At 38.8% G+C, this 23154-nt stretch overlaps 1 protein-coding gene across 50 annotated transcripts in view; it reads right to left on the reverse strand.

The window, feature by feature from the left end:
- The window catches only part of RIMS2 (regulating synaptic membrane exocytosis 2), a 483861-nt gene that overhangs the window by 257805 nt on the left and 202902 nt on the right, over positions 1–23154 (reverse strand). The window lies entirely within an intron of this gene.

The raw sequence follows: 23154 nt of genomic DNA on the forward strand, positions 1-23154 counted from the left end.
GGTCAGTCTGAAACAGCCTTCAGGAATAACTGTCACAATCACTGTTACATTTTCTCCCTTCACCACATTCAATCTTCTCTTCTGTCATTTCCTCGGCTTCTGTATAACCAGTTCCAAAAGTCATCCAGCTTTTGAACTGACTTCATGCAATCACCACCATCACAACCAGTATGAGAAGCTCAGCTAGAGTAAGCAATATTGCCCACACTGATAACAAAAGGAAAGGAGGAGAAAAGGCAAGACAATTAGTATAACCTCAAACTAAAGTCTGGAGATTAAATCCTATACATTCTCAAATAATATGTTTACATAGTCCTGTACCTATTGCACCAAAGTAATCACCAATGGGAAAAAACTTATTTCTTTATCGCTTCTCTTCCTTTTTTTATCAGTGCCATGATCCTAAACTGAAGAAATAACATTAGAAAATGAGTCAAAACACCTTATTTCATGCCTCTCCTTTTCCCCAGAAGCAACAATTAGCACCTGTGAGAGACCCTTTAACAGGTGGGAATTTTTTTTTCCTTCTGAGGATGTTACAGAATACGAAAGAAGAGAGTTGTTCATTATTTAAGTTTCACTTTCCAGTTATTTAATTATTTCCTTATGTGTTTGTAGGTGTTATCGATGTCAATAGCAATAACTGATAGATTTATTTTTCTGTGAAAGCAAACCCTTTATCAAAGCCCCACAGCTGTGTTGCTCCTGCAACAGTGAAAGTAAAGTAGTACCTTTACCCATGTTATTCCTGTCCTAATAATAGGTGTCATCTACAGAGTCAAAGGGAACAAGGTTGATGTGCTGGTTTAGATTATGATCTGATAAACTTCATTAGAAAGACATCTACTTGCACTTTCACCCACTACCCTGCAGGAGGCTAGCACCATTAGCAGATATGCACAGAGCCAAAGCAGTTTCTCAGCTTTGCAGACAGAACTGAATTTTTCTGCACTGAAGGCTAGTGATGTTCCACAGTAAGGGTGAGGGAGGCAGAAGAGATGGAGCTGAAGATGAGAGTGAGAGTACATTCAGAGCCAAGTTTGTTGTTCCCATATCCCCCAGGCCACAGCTGTCACTGCAGCTTGAGGAGATTGCTCAGCAACCACTGCACCAAACACTAACCTCTCTTGCAGCAGCAACAGCAAGCTCAGCATGCAAAATAATCAACCGGGCAATTTCACCGACCCTGATTATCCTGGGCTGCTGCCTAATTAAATTAGTCCTGAAACCCATCCAGGACATGATCTACAGAGTCAGCTGCAAAGTCCTACATTCTTACTTCTTCTACCACCTCTGCCAAAGATGCACGAACAAGCCCTCAATTCGAAAGGGCATAATTGTATTTATGCAGACTGAGATCATGCTAGTAAAACCAGCCACTCTATTGAGCTTATTATCAGTCACACTAACATGTGGAGAGGGCTGTTGAGCTGGGGTTGGGAAATGCCCCTCTCATTCAGAGTACAGCAGGGGCTAGCACTTAGCGCTGTGGATACATTCAAGTGCTAATTATACTTATTTGCATCTTGTTAACAATTCAAGCCAATCCAGGTAACAAAATACCTCAGTCTTAGAGACACAGAACATTCTGATCTTTTTAGCAAACTTGAAATTCTTGGTGCCACATTTATTTTAACAGTCTCAGTATGTTACTTCTACATGAAAAGGCCTTGCAGAGGATATGATGAAGTTTATTGAGTAACTATAGCGTACCTAAATTCTAATTTTTTGCTTTGGTTCATTGCAAGTACTTTAGGATAGAGAATACCTTTACAAACCATTCCAGCTTCTGCTCCTTCAGGCTGGTGTTACCTGATGCATCTCAAAAATTACTACAGTTGCTCACACTTTCAGGAAGGTACGTAAATTCAGCACAAACCCTCCCTGGCATCAACCTGCAACAGGATCTCATCTGCCCCCAAAAGCCTAGCATTCATCCTGCAAGAGATGGGAAGAGACTTTTTCTCTGTTTCTCACCCCAACCCACCAGTGAGTATGCTGGGGATGCACAAGAAGTTAGTAGGGGACACAGGTGGGACAGCTGGCACCAACTGACCAAACAGATACCCCATACCATACAACATTGTGCTCAGCAATAAAAGCTTGGGGAGAAGAAAAATGTGAAAGAACACAAATTCTTCTGAAGCCAAGAGCAAAAATACTTCGTCTGTTCTCACTCTGACAAATGCATTCCTCAAGAAATGGATGACAAAATCTAGCTCTTTTCTTCCTTTGAGACTTGGCTTTCACAGTTACCATAAATTGCATTTTTTCCCCTTTTAAATATTATTTGAACATGTTAACTCAAATTATTACAGGTTTTAGACTTGCATGTAGGAAAATACGATATTGAACTTCAAGCAGCTACAAATTAAAGAATTCCAAGTAAATTTCCAATTTTCAAATATATAATAAAACTTTAATGAGTAATTTATTAAGTCTAATTTTAGAATCCATATATTCTCCTTGTGTAGTTCTAGGAATGCCTCCCCTTACTGATTTAAAATTCACTAAACATACTTTTCTAATAAAATGAATAGTTAAATCATAGCATCATATAACATATTCTTTTATTGCTTGAATGATAATGATAGACATAGCCATTGTTCTCTGGCTTCTTGGACCCTCATCTTAAATAGCAGGAAAGTACTTAATCTAAATGCAATTGGTTTTGAAATTTTCTTCCAATAAAACCTGTCATTCTCTTTTTTATAGATCTTTTCCTATATTAATTTTCTTTTATTTTTAATACTTTAAAAAAAATAATATTAATCTATTTACAGGTTTGCTAGCTTACGACATCTAAGTGACTATATCAAAAACCTAAAGCAAACCAGCCAGTTCATATGTAGTACATAACAAAGCATATTCTCAAACAGAAATTTAATTCTTTAATTAAAACACAAGGTTATATTCTCTGCTCATGTCTTCACATCTTTTAAATTCAAAACTCCTCATATTAAAAGTTGGGAAAGACATCTAGCTAAACTTCAGAGCTAAGCAGTTAGGGGATCTGTTTAGTGATCAAACTAATATTTTATCTTTTTAGTTAGGCTGAGTCCTCATAGTCAGTAATGAAGATCCAAACTTAATAAGATGAAGTTTTGCCATTTGCAGCAATCTTAGGAGCCCCGATCACATATAGGTAGAAGTATTGTTCTCTGTTTCTGTTCCCACGCAGTCTTAGGCAAATGCAGAAACTTATGCTTTATGACTAATACCAGTGACATTACCAGGATGATTTAAAAAGCATGAAATGAAGCCTCTATATCTTTAAAGATGAAGGTTTAAAACACATGCAAGGCTAGATGAATGTCTGGAATCTAAATCCTCACCTCAAATGACAACAGAAATCATCTACTGAAATGAACTATTAAGAGATATCATAGATTCTTGTCTCTCCACATGAACGCTGGATACCTTTCAAGAAATGCCCTTTGATCAAACACAAGATGTTCTTCAGTCATACAAGTTATTGAGCTCAATAACAAAGTAACAGCATGACACTGAATGGACTGTGATAAATAGCCAGCTGCATTAGATGTTGTAATGGTAATTATTCATTCTAAATTCTGTGTGATATAAAATTGGTTTAGAAAAAACAACAGAATTACTACACAAATACTAAAGCAGAGCTTTCCTGCTCAGTAAAGCACTGTCAGTTGACCAAGTTAGACTCTAGACAGCAATATATTAGTTCTATTGCAATAGTACCTAAAAGCAGCAGTCAAGGATTAGGGGCCTCTTGAGTATGCCTCAGCCTGTAATATGGAAATGCAGCTACCACTTTATGCTTATGTTTTTATCATAAATAGTTCACAAGTACATGATCTGATAGGGCTGTCTAGTTCAGCAAAATCTGCTTTATTTTTACAGGGAATATAATAGCCAAAGCATTTGGTGGATTATGCTACATAATACCAAATTTAAACCTCTAATAGGCAGGCCAGATCCCTGGCCTTGAAAAAGACCTACTGTGCACTCCTAAGCCATCAAAGCGGGCTTAGCTAGCCATCTGATGAATTGGCCAGTGTGAGAACATTTGAGAGTAGTGTAGAAATGAAAATGCCAGGTACTTGGCATATACTTGTGGAACCCAAATATTTCTGTACCACAGCAAGGCTTACCCAATAAAGTATAAACTGGAGAGGCAAAAGCATATCTACCTTTCCAATTAACACTAGGACATCACAAGCTGATTTGAGACAGTATAATCGCACCTGCGCAACTGTTACACTGCAACTGTATCTGCCGTGAGTCACACTGAGCCTATCTACCCTGTCCCTCAAGAACAGCAGAGCTTTAGGGAGCTGTTCTATATGTAACTTCAGTTACATATTAAATAAACAAATACAATAAGTGAAGATCTACAAATGAATACAGATCCAAAGCTTAAAATGGAGGGGGAAATGCAAATCCATCAATTTATCTTCTGCAATTCATTGAATTCCTTTGCATTATTCACTATTAGACAATCCTTTTCAAAATTATTTACAAACCTTCATGACAAATATGATTTTAGAAGATTTTCCAACTGTACTAGCTGTTCTCATACAAGGATAAATCTTTAATAACTTCCCCTGTTGCAGCAGCAAAGTTTTCAAAGGGAAGCTGGTGAAAAAACATCCTGCTAGAAGGATCCAAACAGCAACAAAACCTCAGAAAACTATAAAGCAGCAAAAAGAAGAATGGTTAAATATATTAACAAACTAAAAGGATACTGAATTGCTTTTCATAGAATGCAGTACCTGAAGTTCTGCTTTATGAGCTTGCTAATCCCATTGCTATAATCTAAGAAGGACCATGTCATGGTGAACAGGAGAGACGGTTTCTGTGGCTTGTTATTGCCATAGAAATCACTTAATAATGCTGTTTAGTGCATCTGTACCAGATGCCTTGACTGCAGGAATTTAACCAAGGAACAATATTTTCACAAGTCAAAATAAATTATGATAATGATCTTTATTAAATTGCAGAAAGTACCACCTGAAAAATATTTAACGTATTATAACTCCTCCACACCAATATAAGGAGTAGCCTGGTTTAAGCACAGGTCCACAATAACCTGTTCCACAGGGAACAAAACATTAACACACAGCTTTGGCTGAAAAAGCTACTTTTGGAGAGGGTATTATACTATTTTCATTTAACACAACAAGAAATTACTATAGAGCTCTCACTCAAATCTCTTTAATCATTTGGTATAAATTCTTGTTTGGAGCATATTTCAACTTGTCAGAAAGGATCTATCATCAACTGTACAAAGAGAAGGAGAAGTGTTTAGCTTCTCTTGAAGTATTATGGGTGAATGAATCTCATTTTGTTCTGCACATTTCTTCATTCCTCAATCTCAACTTCCCATTAAGCACAAGGCATTTTGAATATTGTAACAATTCCTAATATGAAAAAACCTTATAGCAGGGGCTGGAGTCAGGTAAAAGCAATACTTGTTCAAGACCACTAAGGAAATGGGGCCCTACAAGAGTATGCTTATTGTAGAAACCCTGGACCAGCTGTTCAGTTCAGATAATTATAGTGACAATAAGGGAGTTAGATACCTTGGTCAATAAAACATTTTGCTCTTCTTCGGAATAGTTAGGAGAAACAGAAAGGCACTAGGCTAAAAGTTTCTTCTACTTTAAAAAACAAGTACTTGAGAAAAGCAGAGCAAGTAGGATAAAAGAAAGAACTAAATAAATAATGGATTTATGTACTTGCAGAACATCACAATAAACTAATTTTAATAAAAATTGTATCACCTCTCTTCAGTTATATTCTCTAGGTGTTTAATCTTTTTGATGTTAGTATTCAAATAATAATAATGACAAACCACACAGGGAAAAGAACAAGAAACGCAAATACAGTTATAAAATCAAGTGCTCAAAAACCTGAGAAATGGCACAGTTAATAATACCAATCCCAGTCTCATTACGAGCTCCAGATTCCCCCTTGGCTAGCACTAGCCCTCCCCTCTTTCTCCGCTCTCAGCTCCCCAGCCCCAGCCTGCCCTCACCAGAGTCAGCAGCCCCCTCTCACTCCTACAGACTTCCGTCTCACGCCTCTACTCCCAGGGACAGTTTCTCCATCTCCTGTTTCTGCCACAGAATTCTTGTTCTAGTTTAGTGCTTTTCCCCTTGAAATTACATTTAGTCCATTTTCTAAGTCATCTGTTTTTCTTTCCCAGGGTCAGCAGGGCGTGGAAGATATGACAAGAATACAAAATCTGTGGTCTTTCTTTTGTGCTTCCATACTGCCTTGGTCCAGAGCTGCTACAGGGAAAATCCTCTTGTGTCTATGAGTACCAAGGAGAAAACTAGTTAATAGTTCCTTAGGAAAGGTCCCTATATATTGTTGTTATACGCAGGAGCTTCAACAAGCTCAGTAGACCGACCGATAATAGCAACTGAATACTAACAATTCTCTCCTACACCCACGTGAACTGTGACCTTTGTTCAGGTCAACTGTGCCAGTTTTCAGTGACATGAAATGCACACCCCCAGAATGAAGGTGATGCACCACTTCAAATTAGTGTCTGAATGTTTTAACACGGACAAAATGACATTTTCCTCTGGACTCACCCTTCAAAATAGTTGGATTGCTTTTTCTGAATTGTAACTTTTTTAAAAAAAAATCAGCCTGCAGCACAAATCCAGCAAGGAAAACTGCAGCACAAACAGCCTAGTCTCACTGAGATAGAAAACACAGATAAAATAATCTCCAACTTGGAAGTCTGAGGAAGTCTTAATGTCAGGGAGTGTTACAACCTGTTTTTGAACAAGCCCAGGTAACCTGCAAAATTATCTATAAATAGCAAGTAAATTATATAATTACAACGGACTTTCATGGTACTTCTTACAGTACATTTTACTGTTGCCAATTAAAAGCCAACTTCAGCTTCACTCAGCTCTGTAAAATGCTCAGTGATGTGATTGCGCAGTCACTGAAGGTCATTGCCTTCACAGGGTGATGGGATTTCACACTCACACTACACAAATGTAAATGGCTCAAAGAGGTAGGGCACTGTGTACAAGTCTCTTTCCAGATATTTAAAAAGAACAAAGCTGTTGACTAAGCACTCTGTGCTCTCACTGAATTTCATAGGCACACTGAGACTTTAGCACTTCTGAAAAATAAACCTTTTATCTTCCCGTGTGATGCATGTTGTCTAGTCATCTGATCTACCGTGAAGTGAATACAAGGAAGGTGTTAATGCTAGCAAATCAGAATGGTAATGTTTTACACCCACTTTTCAGTCACTTTGTACAGATAAAAAGGGTGTGGAGCAACAGAAAATCAGGATCAGAGAATGATGAAAGGGAATCATGTAAACATGCCTTGTATATCTATTTTTACTGCATTTTTCCTTTCTTACAGAAAACTATCAGTGAAAAAGGCAACAGCATTTAGCATATGATACATTTTTTCTGGTATGAAGTTTTCAATAACCATGTATCTTTGTGAACTTAACTTATAGCAGTAACACAAAGTATTGCCATTTTCATAGATGCGTTTTCTGATCTTATAAAGGTGCCATAACAGATTCTTATTTGCCCAAGCTTACTACTTAGCGAAGTCATCTTCTTCCAGAGGCCAGGGCTGAAAAGCCGCTTATCTCACAGGGTATCTGTACACCAGTAGTCAGCCTCTGTAGTAATGAGGACATAGGCACAGCACTCGGCACAGACTCACCACGTGAATATTTAGCCAGGCTCTCAGCAGTCAGCATTCTCTGCAGCTCCAGCTCTATCGGTAATTTAACTACCACCCTCAAAACCTCATCTGTCAAGGTGAGCTGCAGTCACACTTCAGACTACACTGCAGCCCTATCTTTAGAGAAGATATGTGGTTTCAATTTTAGTAAAATAGGAGTTCCAGGAGGCTTTTACCTACTCTATCATCTCTCAAGGTGTCACATGCATCACCCTTTAAAATCTGCACTTTTGCCTATGAAGTTGCCAGTGTGGATTGAAAGTCAAACTATTATTTATTGCTTAGTGCAAATGTCGTTCATTAGAAAGCTGAGTTATCTGACAGCTCATTGTCACTGGACATGGTTGTCTCATTCCTCTTCTTCATGCTGCTCCCAGCAGTGTGACTGTGCTCTTTTGTGACAGTTCTGGTAACAGTGCAAAACACCACAGTAATTCCTCAGGTCACTAAAGTGACAGAAAAGTATTCATTTGTTGTAACAGTTTAGTTTTGTACCAGCATAGTGACCTAAACTGGCTTGCTAAAAGTGATGTAAATATTGGACTTGGCCCAGATCAGCGAGCGTGAGAGCAGATGAGGAATGGGGCTTTCATTCACAATGGTAATGAGCTGCTGGCTCACCACAGCTCACCTTCCTGAACCACGCTTGAAGACAAAAACTTGTGCTCTCTTGTTTGCTCACAGCTTAAAGTGAGACACTAGCACTCCTTGTCTTCTCAGCTTTTAACAAGGACTAAAATGGTTCAGCCACTTTATTTCCCTTAGTTTTCAAAATAATTTTATAATTTTACAATTAAATTCCTGGGTTTGAATGGATTTATTTTTTTCTTGCAATACTGCATACACAGAACAAATAGCAGAAAACCTGCTGCAGCTAGCCTTAGTTATTCTGAATGACATCTATGAAGATTTCAACCACCAACCAGCCTTGGCTTTTTTAGCGACTGGTATGAGGCAGTGGATTAGGTATGTCTGAAAACACAGAACTTTCAGCCTCATAAATAAATTTTCTACACTGAACAGAAAACAGTAGCCTTTTAAATTGTTCTCAGATGATTAGTCTGCAGTTCAAACGTAACTGGTGGCCCTCATCAGTCAAAACCTTTCAAGAACAAATTCACTTCCTTCAACTCACCAATATGCTAGCTTAAAAAAATGCCTTTTGTTGTAATTTTGTTCTTTGGAGTGTATTAAAATTGCAGTATGAAAACAGAACAGGAAGATTTTCAAAAGAACTCAGCTTTTAGCAACTCGCAGTATGAACAGACCAGAGCTTAGAAAAAATTTTAGATCCAAAGTATAAAATGCAGAAAAAATGTTAAAATTCTTAAAAATTATAAAATGAAATGAAAAATACTGTATATGGTCCCTTCTTAGATAGGGTATCACGTAGTATCTAGACATCCTGCATAATGCATCACTAAGCCTTTCCTTGTTAATATAGATGTATATAAAAGTGTCCTATAAATACACGACAGTAAATAGTCATGGAGATTTGCGATGAAAATTTTTATTTTATTCTTATTTAGATTATGTAACTAATGTCCATATATTTCCATTTTCCAAGTAAACAGATTATATAACTATGGCCCTAAAAGATATTCACAATCTAAATGTTCGGAAAGCCTGAAAGTGTAAGCACAGGAACTAGTTATAGAATGTTTCTCAGGAATACCACTGATCAAAGTACATTTCAATAAGAATTGCTATCTTCAATCTGGTCTAAACTTCAGTGTGTGACACAGGTATTTTTTATGTATGGATTTGTTCAGTTCATCTGTCTTTACACATCTCAAAAGAATATCTTAACATAGAGAATATAGAGAACAATGCTGCATGTATACAGGCTGTTAAGCTCACTTTTCTATTGAAACAGAAAAGACATAAACCAGAACTTGCATTACCACACACCCTTCTTTCACAACCTACATCTGAATGCTCACAAATGCTTCTCAAACTTTCCTTTACAATAAGTTACTTGATCAATGAGCTGAAATGGAGAAATCAGATATGTGTGACTTCCCACAGTACATGTGACAATTTAGCAAGTTAAATACTAATTTGAAATAAGCTGTTTTAAAAGTCTCTTCAAGTCTGAAAGCCTGGAAGTGCTGCAGCATAATCAATCAAATCACTGCTTGAACTGCATGGCTTCACAAAAAAATAAGGAAGGAAAAAAACCAATGTACAAGAAAGATAAAAAATTCAGTAAGGGGAAAAAGCACCATTGAATAAAGATTTTGGTGGGCTATACAAAACGAGAGCAGGCTGCTGTGCAAATAATGGCAGTCTTGCCACAAGGAACACTCAAACTTTTACGTGATCTCTCTGCATTTTCCCCTCTCTCTTTTACCCTGTAATGGTTCTTTTACCATGTAACAATACCCACCCATAATCATCTACCAGAAGACTGCAGACTTGCTTGTCTTTTACACATCTGTATGTTCCAAAAGGTAACTATTTTAACAGTACAACATGACACATTTTATCAAAAATATTTTCAGAAATCAATTATAATTTATATTTTTCAAATGTTTTCACATTTCAAAGCCATGTAGAGAATTTTATAATTTAAAAAGCAATGATTTATAGCCAAGAACAAACAATGCTGGGCTAAACATTATTCTTGTTTTCTCTGTGCAATAGTCTTTAACCTTTCCATGACAAATAGGATTAGTTCAACAGAAAAGGTGAAAATGTTAGCACATGTGTCAGCATAAAACTTCACTCTTAGAAGAGATGTAGGTACTTTGTATCCCAAGGCAAAACAAATTTGTCAGTGGAATTTTACAACAGAACCACTAAGCACCAATTTGATAGACTGCAATGACCCAATTCTCTTCAACCAGTTTTACGTAATATTTTCTCAATTTTCAGAAAAGTCATTATCATTACACCACATTTTTTCTATCTTTCCCCTAAAATTAGGATTTTAATATCAATCATATCAATATCAAAACAGTGGACCATCACAGGAGAAAGGCATTAATGATCCCTTGAAATTAATGAAAGACACCCAAAATTTCAAAACACATTTATAGAGTTTAAGTTAAATGTTACTGTTAGAGAAAGTTGGCTAGAATTTTCACTAATAGGGTGAAATTTGTTTCCTAAATCAATAAGCAGATTCCTAGGAAGGTGGTATGATTTTCAAAGGTACATATCATTGAGCAGGCTGATTTTCACTGATGGGGTGGTGGGGAGATGCGGTGTTTCATCCTTTTGAAAAACTCAGCCACCCGAGGGCTCTGAATGAAGTGGGCACAGGTTTCTGTAGGACTGTAGCTGTGACAGTTCCTGCCCTAAGCTGCCTGCCTCACCCCTCACGCTTTTGCTGTTGCCCTTGTCACAGGACCAGCTTCAATGTTGCATAGCAGCCCCTGAACAGCTGTAGTTGAAATTACAGCCAGACCCATTAAAGGACACAGAGATTGGTGCCACTTTACCTAGATTATTCATGCCAAATATTTCTGGTGCCTAGACTGTGAATTGCAATGGATGAGGCTTGGAAGAGGAGAGAATTGGGAAAAGATGGAAAGGATATGCTTTCCTTTGGCAAACATATGCTTCCAGCTGTCAGATTTGACAACATACAATTTAATCTCAAGCAGCTTCTGTGACTAACTTCAGGTCTTGGATGGCACATTTTGGGGTAGCCTGGGACAACAGGGCTAAAGAACAGAATATCCTAGGAATCCAGTTTCCAGGTGAATGACATATATACAGCCTATTCTGCTTATTCCCCTTCCACTTCTGTTTCTCTACTTCTTCCCTTGTGATCATCCTGTCTTTAATGAAATACACATAAAAATAACAGCAGAACAAGAAAGATGCTTACATTTTTAAAGAAAATGTAAACAAAAGCATAGCATATTATTGATAGAATACTCCCAACTAAAAAATAATTTTGTTAATTAATTAAAAATATTTGGCAACACTCATTTTATTTTCTGATAGGTAATTGGGGTAGTAGCAAAATTACCTGCAGAACCACTTTAAATATGTCATAGAAAAGTACTAACATAATTTAAAACGGCACTGAGTCTAACCCTGTCATTAGTTCTGTGACAGATAGCTTTGAGTGTTTTGTTCTACTGGAAGAATAATGGTTTCATCAAAGTATGAAGAAATTATAATTTCAAAAATACATGTTCCATGTATACTGGAGACATTACATATCTTTTTTTTTTTGCTGACATTATTTCTGCTTTCTGGGATTCCTCTGTGAACAGACTACAAATATCACAGTATTTACCTAAATGTTCTGAAAACTTCAGAGAAAAATTCCATGATGCCTTTTTATTCTATCATGGCATTGTAAAGAACTGAAACATTTTATATGGAATCCAGCACGTCTTCATTTTGGCTTATCTCTGCCAAATCCATACAAATTAGTAGCACTTATTTCTGATACAACACTCAGACCACAAGTCCCAAATTTCTAACTTAGTTAAACTGAATTTTTGATTAGAAATAAGTGAATCAGGTTGGATAAGATGAGAACTACCTCCATAGGAAGCCTTGCATTTATTAGGATGAGAGCTCCTTTCCAAGCATGGATAGTTATCCTCTTTTTGCTATTTACAGTAAAACGCTAATAAATATTTATTGAGTTTATTCAGCAAATATTCCAGCTGCCAAGATGTAAAAGGATAGTAGGAAATTATTTTGAAACTACAAAACAAGTTTCTTTTGGTTTCTACTTATATTTGAAAAAGATAAAAAAAGTGCTCAGAGAAAGCAGTAATGCCCTTTATGATTTAAGATTGGTTACTCAGACAATTCAATGCTTACAGTTTCAACTTAAAAAAAAAAAAAGAAAGATACATCTTTACCTTCAGAACAGACAATTTTAACAATTTCCAGGGCAAAATACATCTTGTCATTAGTGTTAAAAACATGGAGTTAAACTGAGGAGAAGTTCCACTGACAAAAACTTCCCTTAACTTATAAATATTAAACATCATGTTTTTCTACTAATCAACTTAATCTTATATGGAACCATAAATAACCACAACTAATGCACTAAAATAATAATAATTCATAGTTCTTCCAATTCATAATATCAGGAGAGAATTAATCTGGTGTCCACACAACACTGCTGCTACAGCTGTAGTTCCAGCAAAGTCCCAGAATAAAAGGAAAAATGATTAAAGAATTACAGTTTTAATGGTTTGTGTACATTTGCATATAGAAGGTTCAGACTGTAATTTAATCAAGGTTTTAATCAATAAAATTGGGTGTTCGACTTTTTTGTTGGAATCAAACTGCTAAGAAATCATTCATGTTCATTTTACTTATGAGAAAATATTCTATCTTCTCTGACTGTTACATGAATATATTTCTTCTTCCTTACTACAGCAAATCCTTATCTATCCTCAGATTCTGATGAGGCATAATCAGTTACATACATATTTTCAGCATGCATTATAATATCTACGAAGACATTCAATATCATTTTATCAAATATTAATATTTACCATTTTTTTGCCTAATATAGTGCTACGCAAAAAAGTTTCCTGGCTTGATGCAGTGTGTACCTGCCTGAATGCTTCTGCCAGCAGAGTGAAAGGAGTGATATAAGGATGTGAATATGCAGCCAAGAATTGGGAAAAGGCAGGGCTCTTTCTGTGAGGGATATTATTGGCTTATGCCAAGTTTAAGTGAGCGTAAATTTGAAATACTATGCAGTAGATTCCTCTAAATGCACCAGAAGATCACATCTTTTCCCTTTATCTTCTAAGGAACAAAGTGTCTCATTAGGAGAAGGTTTGGCAAAAATATAAAAAAGCATTCTTTACTATTAGAAATCTCTGCAACTCTAAACATTCTAGTTCTGTTACCATCTATCCATCTATGACAAATACTTTTGTAGGAAAACTCTATTAAAAATATTAATATTTGTAAGTAGTAAGAAACTTCTCATTCAATGTTGTTAAGAAGTACTTTAAAAGCAGTGATTTGTTTATTCTTAAACATATGAGGAAAGTGTAATATTTCTTATCTCTCAATATTCCTTGTCTTTGCACTTAAAATAGAGGCAGTTCAGAGAAAGCTGAGTGGAAAAAAGGAAAATTAAATAGAAAAACAGAATTCTGAATTTTCAGACAAACTCTTTAAACATTAAAATCACATTTCCCTTACATAGGATGTAGAGGTCTGTATGGAACAAAAAAAAAAAATGTTTCTTTATAAATGCAAAACATAACCTCTTACACTGCCATGTTAGGTGTAATAATAAGAAATTTTGTGAGTCAAATGTGGCTTCTAATAAAACATGTCAAACATTCCAGTATTTTTAAATATTCAATTATTTTCATTATGACCATTCAAAATTTTGTACTTTGAATTCTAAGATATCTTCATGCTGAAACGGTGTGGAATTTCAAAGTCTCTTGTGTTCAAGTCAAGTGCTGCAGCTCAGTCCTAAAATTTTGCCTTCTAGTATAATTTGTTCCAGAGAAGTTAGACTTTCAGGAACTCTCTAACCTGAATGAAGCAAATTTTAGAAACAATGACCTCATTCTGATCTAATTTAGCTCAGTGTAACTTTGAAGCCAAAGTTGTTGAAGCTCTATGAAAATGACACAAGTAAGATTGAAATCAGGTCCCTTAGCTCTTCAAATTTAAAAGTGAGAGCACTGGGACTGTATCCCACTTGCTTGGCATCTCTGCTCATGTAAGACATGCACTATTCTTGCAGTAGCACTCAGAAAGTTTGCTTTCTGCTCCTCACACCATCAGCTACCATACATTTTTAACTTGTGATGAATATATTGCTACCAAACAGACTTTATTCTCTGTGGAAAAATAACTGTATCTCTACCACATTGGTTTCAGTATTGCAGTAAATGAGCAAGTTCTGCAAGCTGTTTCAGACATGGGACCTTTTTAGCCTGTATAATGAAAAAGTGTGGTTATTCATATTTTTGTAAATGACCATAACACAGCCAAGTCAAGGTTATATATCCATGTTTTCAATGCACTTAGTGACAAAGAACAGTGTATTAACCCCTTGTCCTGCACACACACATTTCTGCTCACACAGCCTGCATTCTGCAGCTTTCAGTCAACCAACACAGGGATGCTAAAGTATATAAGACTATCGGAGTCTTCCTATCCACGTTATGTTCGGGGTGTTGGTCAACAGCCAGCTGAACATGAACCACCAGTGTGCCCAGATGGCCAAGAAGGCAAACAGCGTCCTGGTCTGTATCAGAAACAGTGTGGCCAGCAGGACCAGGGCAGTGATCGTCCCCCTGTACTTGGCACTGGTGAGGCCGCACCTCGAATGCTGTGTTCAGTTTGGAGCCCCTCACTGCAAGAGGGACATTGAGGTGCTGGAGTGTGTTCAAAGAAGGGCAACAAAGCTGGTGAAGAGTCTAAGGAACAAGTCTTATAGGGAGTGGCTGAGGAAACTGGGGTTGTTTAGTCTGGAAAGGAGGAGGCTCAGTGGAGACCTTATTGCTCTCTACAGCTACCTGAAAGGAGGTTGTAGCAAGGTGCAGGCACGTCTCTTCTCCCAGGTGACAGGCAATACAACAACTGGAAACAGTCTCAAGTTGCACCAGGGGAGGTTTAGATTGGATATTAGGAAAAATTTCTTCACGAGCATTGTTGTCGAGCATTGGAACAGCCTGCCTAGGGAAGTGATTGAGTCACCATCCCTGATGGCAGTTAAAAGACAGAGATTTGGCGCTGAGGGACATGGTTTAGTGGTGGACTTGGCAGTCTTCGGTTAATGGTTCGACTTGATAATCTTAACAGTCTCTATTAACCTAAATGATTCTGTGATTCTACACATATGAGTTTTTTGAAAATAAAAATGGGCATCTATCTAGCTTTCATGTTTTAATAAAAAAAAACAGTGAAAGCAAGCACTATACGTAAGAACTGCACCTCTGGTACAACACAGACACATTTGCCTTTCCCACCACAGATTCCACCCACATCAGATGTCAGCCACCATCTGTGCAAACAGATACTTCTCACAGGGTGCTCTGCAAGGTGGCTGGGAGCATGGTATGTGTGTATGCCTGAACTGTTTACCACCATTGGAAAATCTACTATGTCCTACTTTATACTTAGAGCAAATTAGAGCAATATTTAGAGCTATCACGTGCCTAGATTTCCTTGAATGAATTCTCTTTTTCCATGTAGAGATGAACTCTTGCTGGAACCCTGGCATTTGAGAGATTTGTGAAGAATTGTAGGACATTCAGGACCCCCAAATATCTGGGGAAGGAGCAAAAGGAACCCCAGCTCCAGCACAGGCCACCTCTCCATTGCCTATGTTTTGAGTGGGGGTACAACAGCCCCAGAGAGCACTGGCTCTCCTGAGTGTGGCTGTGGCAAGTCTCTTCAAAGTGGCACTTTGGTGGACTGCCGGTGTGACGGTATTGCCACAAGGAATATATGGGCAGTGGTAGCATCTGATTTTCTAACTGCCTGGAAGGCCTGTAGACACACAAAACAAGCTTGTATCACTCTGCTTCACATCTACTTCATGCTGGCTGAAAAATTATGGAGGCCCTTTCAAACCTGCCCTAAGGCCTATTCCTTACCATTGCACTGACAAACATCTAACTAAAAAAGGCAAATAAAAAATACTTCAATATTCCCTCAAAACAGAAAACACTCAAATTGGACAAGTAATGGAGATAGCTTGGCCTAACTTGCACACCACAGAAAACATAATTTTGTCTAGGGCTTTGTAGGCACCATGGTTCAATGTTCAATTTTATTGCAATTAACACAACTGTTCTTACAAACCGTGTTTCTGGGAGATTGAAACTGAACCAAGTAAACTGACATGGTTTTGAGAAAGAATTGGTGAAATGAACAATCTAGAACATTTAAAAATTAGTCATTATGGTCTTTACATTTACTGATTGAGGATCCATTTTATTGCCATTTAAAATTTATGATTTCATAAAAGCACTGGCATTTCAATAAATTTATTTTGCTAACATTTAAAGCAATTTTGTTCTTTCAGTATTAGGGAAAATACCTAATATTTGCTCCAAAACACACAGTTACCTTCTTTTTTTCCCTCTCTGCAATGCGTATTTCCTAACACAGACAGGGAATCCTGCTGTGGAGATACAGCCTTGCACTATCTGCTACCCTGATCTCTAGGACTGGCAACAAGTGCTGCAAATGGAGACACTGTCTTTGCAGTTTCAGAAACCTGGTATTCACATCAAGAGTAAAGAAAGGTCCCTTAGATAACTTGCAAAAAGTCTTGGGAGCTTCAGAAAATTTCAGATAGCACAATAAGTAAGAATTGTTCATGTTCTATGCACATAAAAAGGCAGAGGCCATCTGGTAAATTACTACTCGATTATGTCACTAAAGACAGTTCTAACAGGTATTAAGACTTGCACAAAATTCAATCTGTAAAATATATCTAATCCTGGCACAACCTAAATTACTAGAAAACACATTTATAATCTCAGTTACGTCCATTTAACACTCTTGTCATGCATTGTTTCCTGATCTTTTAAAGAAAGAACTGGTCTGTCGCACCACTGGCTCCTCACCATAGTCCTGCACTTCTCACCTAACCAAACCCCCATCGGCACTTCAGGTCAGTGCTGCCAGGCCCATGCTCCTTGCTCAGGGAGGCCCAGTCACTCTTTGCCAAGGCTCCCAAGCCCAGTGCAGCCCTCCTCCTGTCCTCTCTGGGAGTCCTTTTCCCAACCATTCACCATCTCTCCCAAACTGCTGCTTCAGCTTCTCAGCCAATCTCAGAATCTTCTAAACTACCTACTGCTCAGGAAGCTCCAGTTCTCACATTCCAGTTATCTTTATCAGATCTGTTTTCTTCATTTTATCTTGTTCTTCCCAAACTACAGGTGACCGGTTTAGCCTACTTATCTAACAGTTTTGCTCTCCCCTCTTCTTCTTCAGCCTCAGTTTCCATCTCAATCCGCTGGTTTCCAGCCACTCAATGACATTTTGTTTTGCAGTTCCTAAACCTCTTCCCCTTGTCAGCTCATCCTCCTGACTCCCATTCCAATATGCCAGTCCTCAGCCTAGTCTATGACCTGAATTTTCCGGTCCAAATATAGTTACATTACAAAAACTATGCAGTATCTTAAGAATCTAGCTCTTCCCTTCTGCAGATGAATCTCCATCTACAATGCTATGGCACCATGCCCACGTTTCACATGGCTGTCTACTGGGTGCCTGACTATCATTTGAGTGTTCATCAGCTTGCTCTCCTCAGTTTCCCTTGTCCCCCATAGAGAGGAGGCAGTAGCATTCCAAGGCAATGGTTTCTCTGGGCATTACCAGAAACATGCAGAAAAAATAATGTTGCCTTGTCCCCTCCCTGAAAACAATCAGATTACATTTTTTAAAATCAAGCTAAAAATTACCTTAAAGCAGACAGCTACTGAAATGAGATCACACCCAAATACTTGAAGTCACAAGCAGCCAGTAATAATGGATGCTCTTCCCAGAGCTCTTAATCCAGCAGCTGGTTCACGTCTCTGTTGGACTTGTAAAGTGAACTAGCTATCTTCATTTTGTATGCATATATATGTACCAACCATATAAATGTATCATTACATTTCACTTTGGAGATAAGCTTCAAAAGGCAAACTTTCAGCCCTTTTAAAGAGCATGTGACAATACTTCTTCCTACACTTTCAGATAATTCATAATTTTCTGACTAGTTTCTTAAAATTAATGTCAGGGACTTGTGAAATCTCAGAAATAATTCAGCAAACAGCTAATCCTGCAGCTCAGACCCAGACTGCTCCTCACAGCTGAGCAGTTGTTAATATTTATTTGCAGAATCTGTGAAAAGATATAGGTACTCCATAGAAAAAGAGATGGAGAACAAATTATACTCCTCTTTTAGATAACTCGTTATTACTGCATCCAGTTTCTCACTCTAACATTGCCACCCTTCATCACTCCAAGGCCAAATGTTTTACATTTAGCATTATATCTTTGGCCAAACGGGCATATGTGGCTTAAAAGGACAGCTGAGAAATCCTCAGGTCTGGGGAGCTTTTGAAGGACAGAAAGCAAGTAATTTGGGGAGGAGGAGAAACCCATTTTTATAGAAGGCATTTAAAATAATTAACTATTTTATCAATTAAGGAAATAATGCATTGCAATACCAGGAAGACTGAAGGGGGTTTATGTGCTGAATTCCCTTTGGCAGTATTCATTAAGAAATCACTTGCTTATAGGGAGTCTGAGTGCAGGCTGGTTTACATGGCAAGAGAAATACATGAAAATAAGAAGAATGAGGTAGGACTTTGTGGGTGCAACCATAGCAGCTGTGAAGGCTGGGTCCACATGGTGAGACACATTCTTTCTCTTCATCCTAGCAGATGTCTTATCTTCTCCCCCATGCCTAGCAGAAGCCAAGTTTCCCAAATCCATTCAAATACTTTTCTGGAGCTTTCACTGCAGAGGTTAAAGAGTGGGGGACAAGTATGAATGGGGCAGATTGGGATCAAATAATGTGACCAAGGATGCTGAGGCTGGCACCTGCTGACTCTGCCTCGAGGTACAGGTGTTACTTCCAGGATGGCTGCCTGTTCTATACATAGTCACTGCCTCCCAGGCCATCAGCAAGGGCAGAAACAGGACCCTTAAGCTACAGGCTGGAAGCAGGCACAGTCAGAAGTGGTCAGACCTCTTTCCCAGTTCAAGCAGTTGTTCTGCTCCTCTATGAAAAACAAGGCTGTGAAGCACACCTGTTCCAGCCACAGCCCACCACTGGGCCGTGCTGACATAGCTACACTCCATACGTCCTGAAAACTGCTTACAGTAATTCAGTCAAGATTAACAAAACATAAAAGAGAGCATTTTTTTCCTGTAAAATTTTACAAGCTTCATTCATTCACTTATAAAATACATGTTCAGTTTAGCTTCATTCACTACCTCAGAAAACAGTGCAGACATGATTTGAACGTTACTATCAATTATTGTTATCAACAACTGTTTGTTTTGACTGTTAAAATACAAACTTAAGTGAAAGTGATAAATTATGTAAGATTATGATGATGACAGAGAATCTACACTGTTTGTATAGTAAGTTTTAAACTCCGTTGTGGGTGATGCAATGGTCAGAGGACATCTTGGATGTAGTGATCATGAGATGGTAGTTTTTGAGAAGTAAGGAGGGGGGTCAGCAGAACTGCTACCTTGGAATTCTGAAGTACAGACTTTGGCCTGTTTAAGAGCCTGGTTGACAGAGTCCCTTGGGAGGTAGTTCTGAAGAGCCAAGGGGTCTATGAAGGCTGGATATTTTTCAAGGAGGTAATCCTGAAGGCACAGGAGCAGGCTGATCCCATGTGCCCAAAGACGAGCCAGCAGAGAAGACAACAGGTCTGGCTGAACGGAGAGCTTTGGCTGGAACTCAGGGAAAAAAGGAGACTTGACTTTTGAAAGCAGGGGCAGGCAGCTCAGGAGGGACTGTAAGGAAGTCATAAGGTTATGCAGGGTGAAGATTAGAGAGGCAAAAGCCCAGCTAGAACTCAGGCTGGCCACTGCCACAAAAGATAACAAAAAATGTTTATACAAATACATTAGAAACAAAAGGACGGCCAAGGAGAATTTGCATCCTTTATTGGTTGCAGCGGGGAAAACGTTGCCATGAAGGATGAGGAAAAGGCTGAGGTACTTAATGCCATCTTTGCCTCAGTCTTTAATAGCAAGACCAGTTGTTCTCTGCGTACCTAGCCCCCTGAACTGGAAGACAGACTGGGATCAGAAGGAAACTCCCATAATCCAAGGGGAAAGGGTCAGCAACCGGCTGAATCACTTGGACACACGCAAGTCTGTGGGCCAGACGGGATCCTCCCAAGGGTACTGAGGGAGCTGCTCTCCATTATTTATCAACAGTCCTGGCTAACCAGGGAGGTCCCAGAAGACTGGAGGTTAGCCAGTGTGGCACCCATCTACAAGAAGGGCAGGAAGGAGGGTCTGGGGAACTAGAGGCCTGTCAGCCTGACCTCGGTGCCCGGGAAGGTTGTGGAGCAGATCATCATGAGAGCCATCATGTGTCACATACAGGACAACCAGGAGATCAGGCCCAGCCGGCATGGGTTTGTGAAAGGCAGGTCCTGCTTGACAAACCCGTTCTCCTTCTGTGACAAGGTGCCCCATTTAGTGGATGAAGGAAAGGCTGCTGACATTGTCTACCTAGACTTCAGTAAAAGCCTTTGACACCGTCTCCCACAGCACTGTCATGGAGAAACTGGCTGCTCATGGCTTCGATGGATATACTATTCCATGACTAGAAAAATGGCTGGCTGGCTGAGCCCAAAGAATGGCGGTGAATGGAGTTACATCCAGCTGGTGGCTGGTCACAAGTGCTGTTCTCCAGGGCTCAGTGCTGGGGCCAGTTCTGTTCAATATCTTCATCAATGATCTCTAGAAGGGGATTGAGTGCACCCTCAGTAAGTTTGTAGACAACACCAAGTTGCAGGGCAGTGTTGCTCTGCTGGAGGGCAAGAAGGCTCTGCAGAGGGATCTGGACATGCTGGATTGACGGACTGAGGCCAGTTGTATGAGGTTCAACAAGGAGAAGTCCCAGTCCCTGCGCTTGGATCACAGCAGCCCCACGCAGTGCTGCAGGCTTGGGGAAGAGCGGCTGGGAAGCTGCCTGGGGGAAAAGGACCTGGAGGTGCTGGTTGACAGCCAGCTGAACATGACCCAGCAGTGTGCTCAACTGGGCCAACAGCATCCCAGCTCGTATCCAAAATAATGTGGCCACTGGGACATGGGAAGTGATCATCCCCTGTACTCAGCACTGTTAAGGCTGCACCACAAATACTCAACTCAAACTGAACTCAAACTGTGTTCAGTTTGGAGGCCCTCACTTACAACAAATGGAGGTGTCGGAGTGTGTTCAAAGAACCAGCAAAACAAAGCTGGGGAAGGGTCTAAGGAACAAGTCTTATAGGGAGTGGCTGAGGAAACTGGGGTTGTTTAGTCTGGAAAGGAGGAGGCTCAGTGGAGACCTTATTGCTCTCTACAGCTACCTGAAAGGAGGTTGTAGCAAGGTGCAGGCACGTCTCTTCTCCCAGGTGACAGGCAATACAACAACTGGAAACAGTCTCAAGTTGCACCAGGGGAGGTTTAGATTGGATATTAGGAAAAATTTCTTCACGAGCATTGTTGTCGAGCATTGGAACAGCCTGCCTAAGGAAGTGATTGAGTCACCATCCCTGATGGCAGTTAAAAGACAGAGATTTGGCGCTGAGGGACATGGTTTAGTGGTGGACTTGGCAGTCCTGGGTTAATGGTTGGACTTGATGATCTTAACAGTCTTTTCCAACCTAAACAATTCTGTAATTCTAAATGTATGCGTTTTATATGTTATGTGTACAAAAAAAAATAGTGTTCGTATATCATTCAGTGTATTATGTTTCCTATGCTGAGTTTCATTAAACTACTTCCCATGTATTGATTGGGTGTATTTTCCTCACATTTGCTACTAAGAAGAAAATTGCACACACCCTGAAGTTGGTAAAATCTTTTCTACTCATCAGGCAAAGTAATGGGGTCAAGGTTTCATCATGTTTCACTAACTCTAACTACTAGAACCAATTATTCAGCAATATAAATAACAAACAGTAGCAAATTTTCTTAACCAAATCCACATCAGCAAATGAACATTCATGAGAATTGCACTAGCATAAGAATAATGCAGGTCATAACTGTTGTAGTTTAGACCAACGACATACATGAAGGTAAGCGAACTAATATTATTAATTTGATTCAGTTTAAACTGATGGTCCCTGATGCTTTCATATTTAAGACAGGCATTACCTTTGGCTAGGTTGAGAATCATTTCAATTACTCAGCTTTTCTTTCAGACAATGGAGTAACTCCAACACCATGAATCCTAAAAAGCACTAAAACCAAAAAGCACCATAGCCCCACAGCAAAAAGAAACGTCCATTGGTATAAAATGTATTTAAATTTGTTTAAAGCCTTTAACAGGTTAACTTCATACACACAGGGTTTTTTGAAGACGACATGCTTCTTTACCTGCAGCAGCTAGCATGTAACAGGCATAAGCTCTGTATCATGTGTTCTAGTTAATTCAACAGAAATGCGGTCATGTGCCCACACTTGATCCAGATCAAATATGCACTCATTGTGATCCAGGAGTACGCAAATCAGGTATTAATGTACATGAAACCATGGCCTTATATGACAGCCCAGCTTTAGATACTTTGCAGATTTAATTAAGTTTTTTCAGTAGGCATGTTTTTTCCTTTAACATATCCAAATGCTTCTAGTAGCTGTGGTGTTCTTTTCCATGTAAATCATTACATTTAGATTAAGTAAATGAAACACAAAATCAGAAGAAAACAAGCCCCATCACAGCAACCTTGAGTCGCCTGTGAAGCCTTGTAGATTTGTGGTTGCAATCAATTCTAATAGGTGAAATAAACATACAATGGA

The sequence above is a fragment of the Falco peregrinus genome, chromosome 3 (genome assembly GCF_023634155.1).
Source record: "Falco peregrinus isolate bFalPer1 chromosome 3, bFalPer1.pri, whole genome shotgun sequence".
NCBI lineage: Eukaryota > Metazoa > Chordata > Aves > Falconiformes > Falconidae > Falco > Falco peregrinus.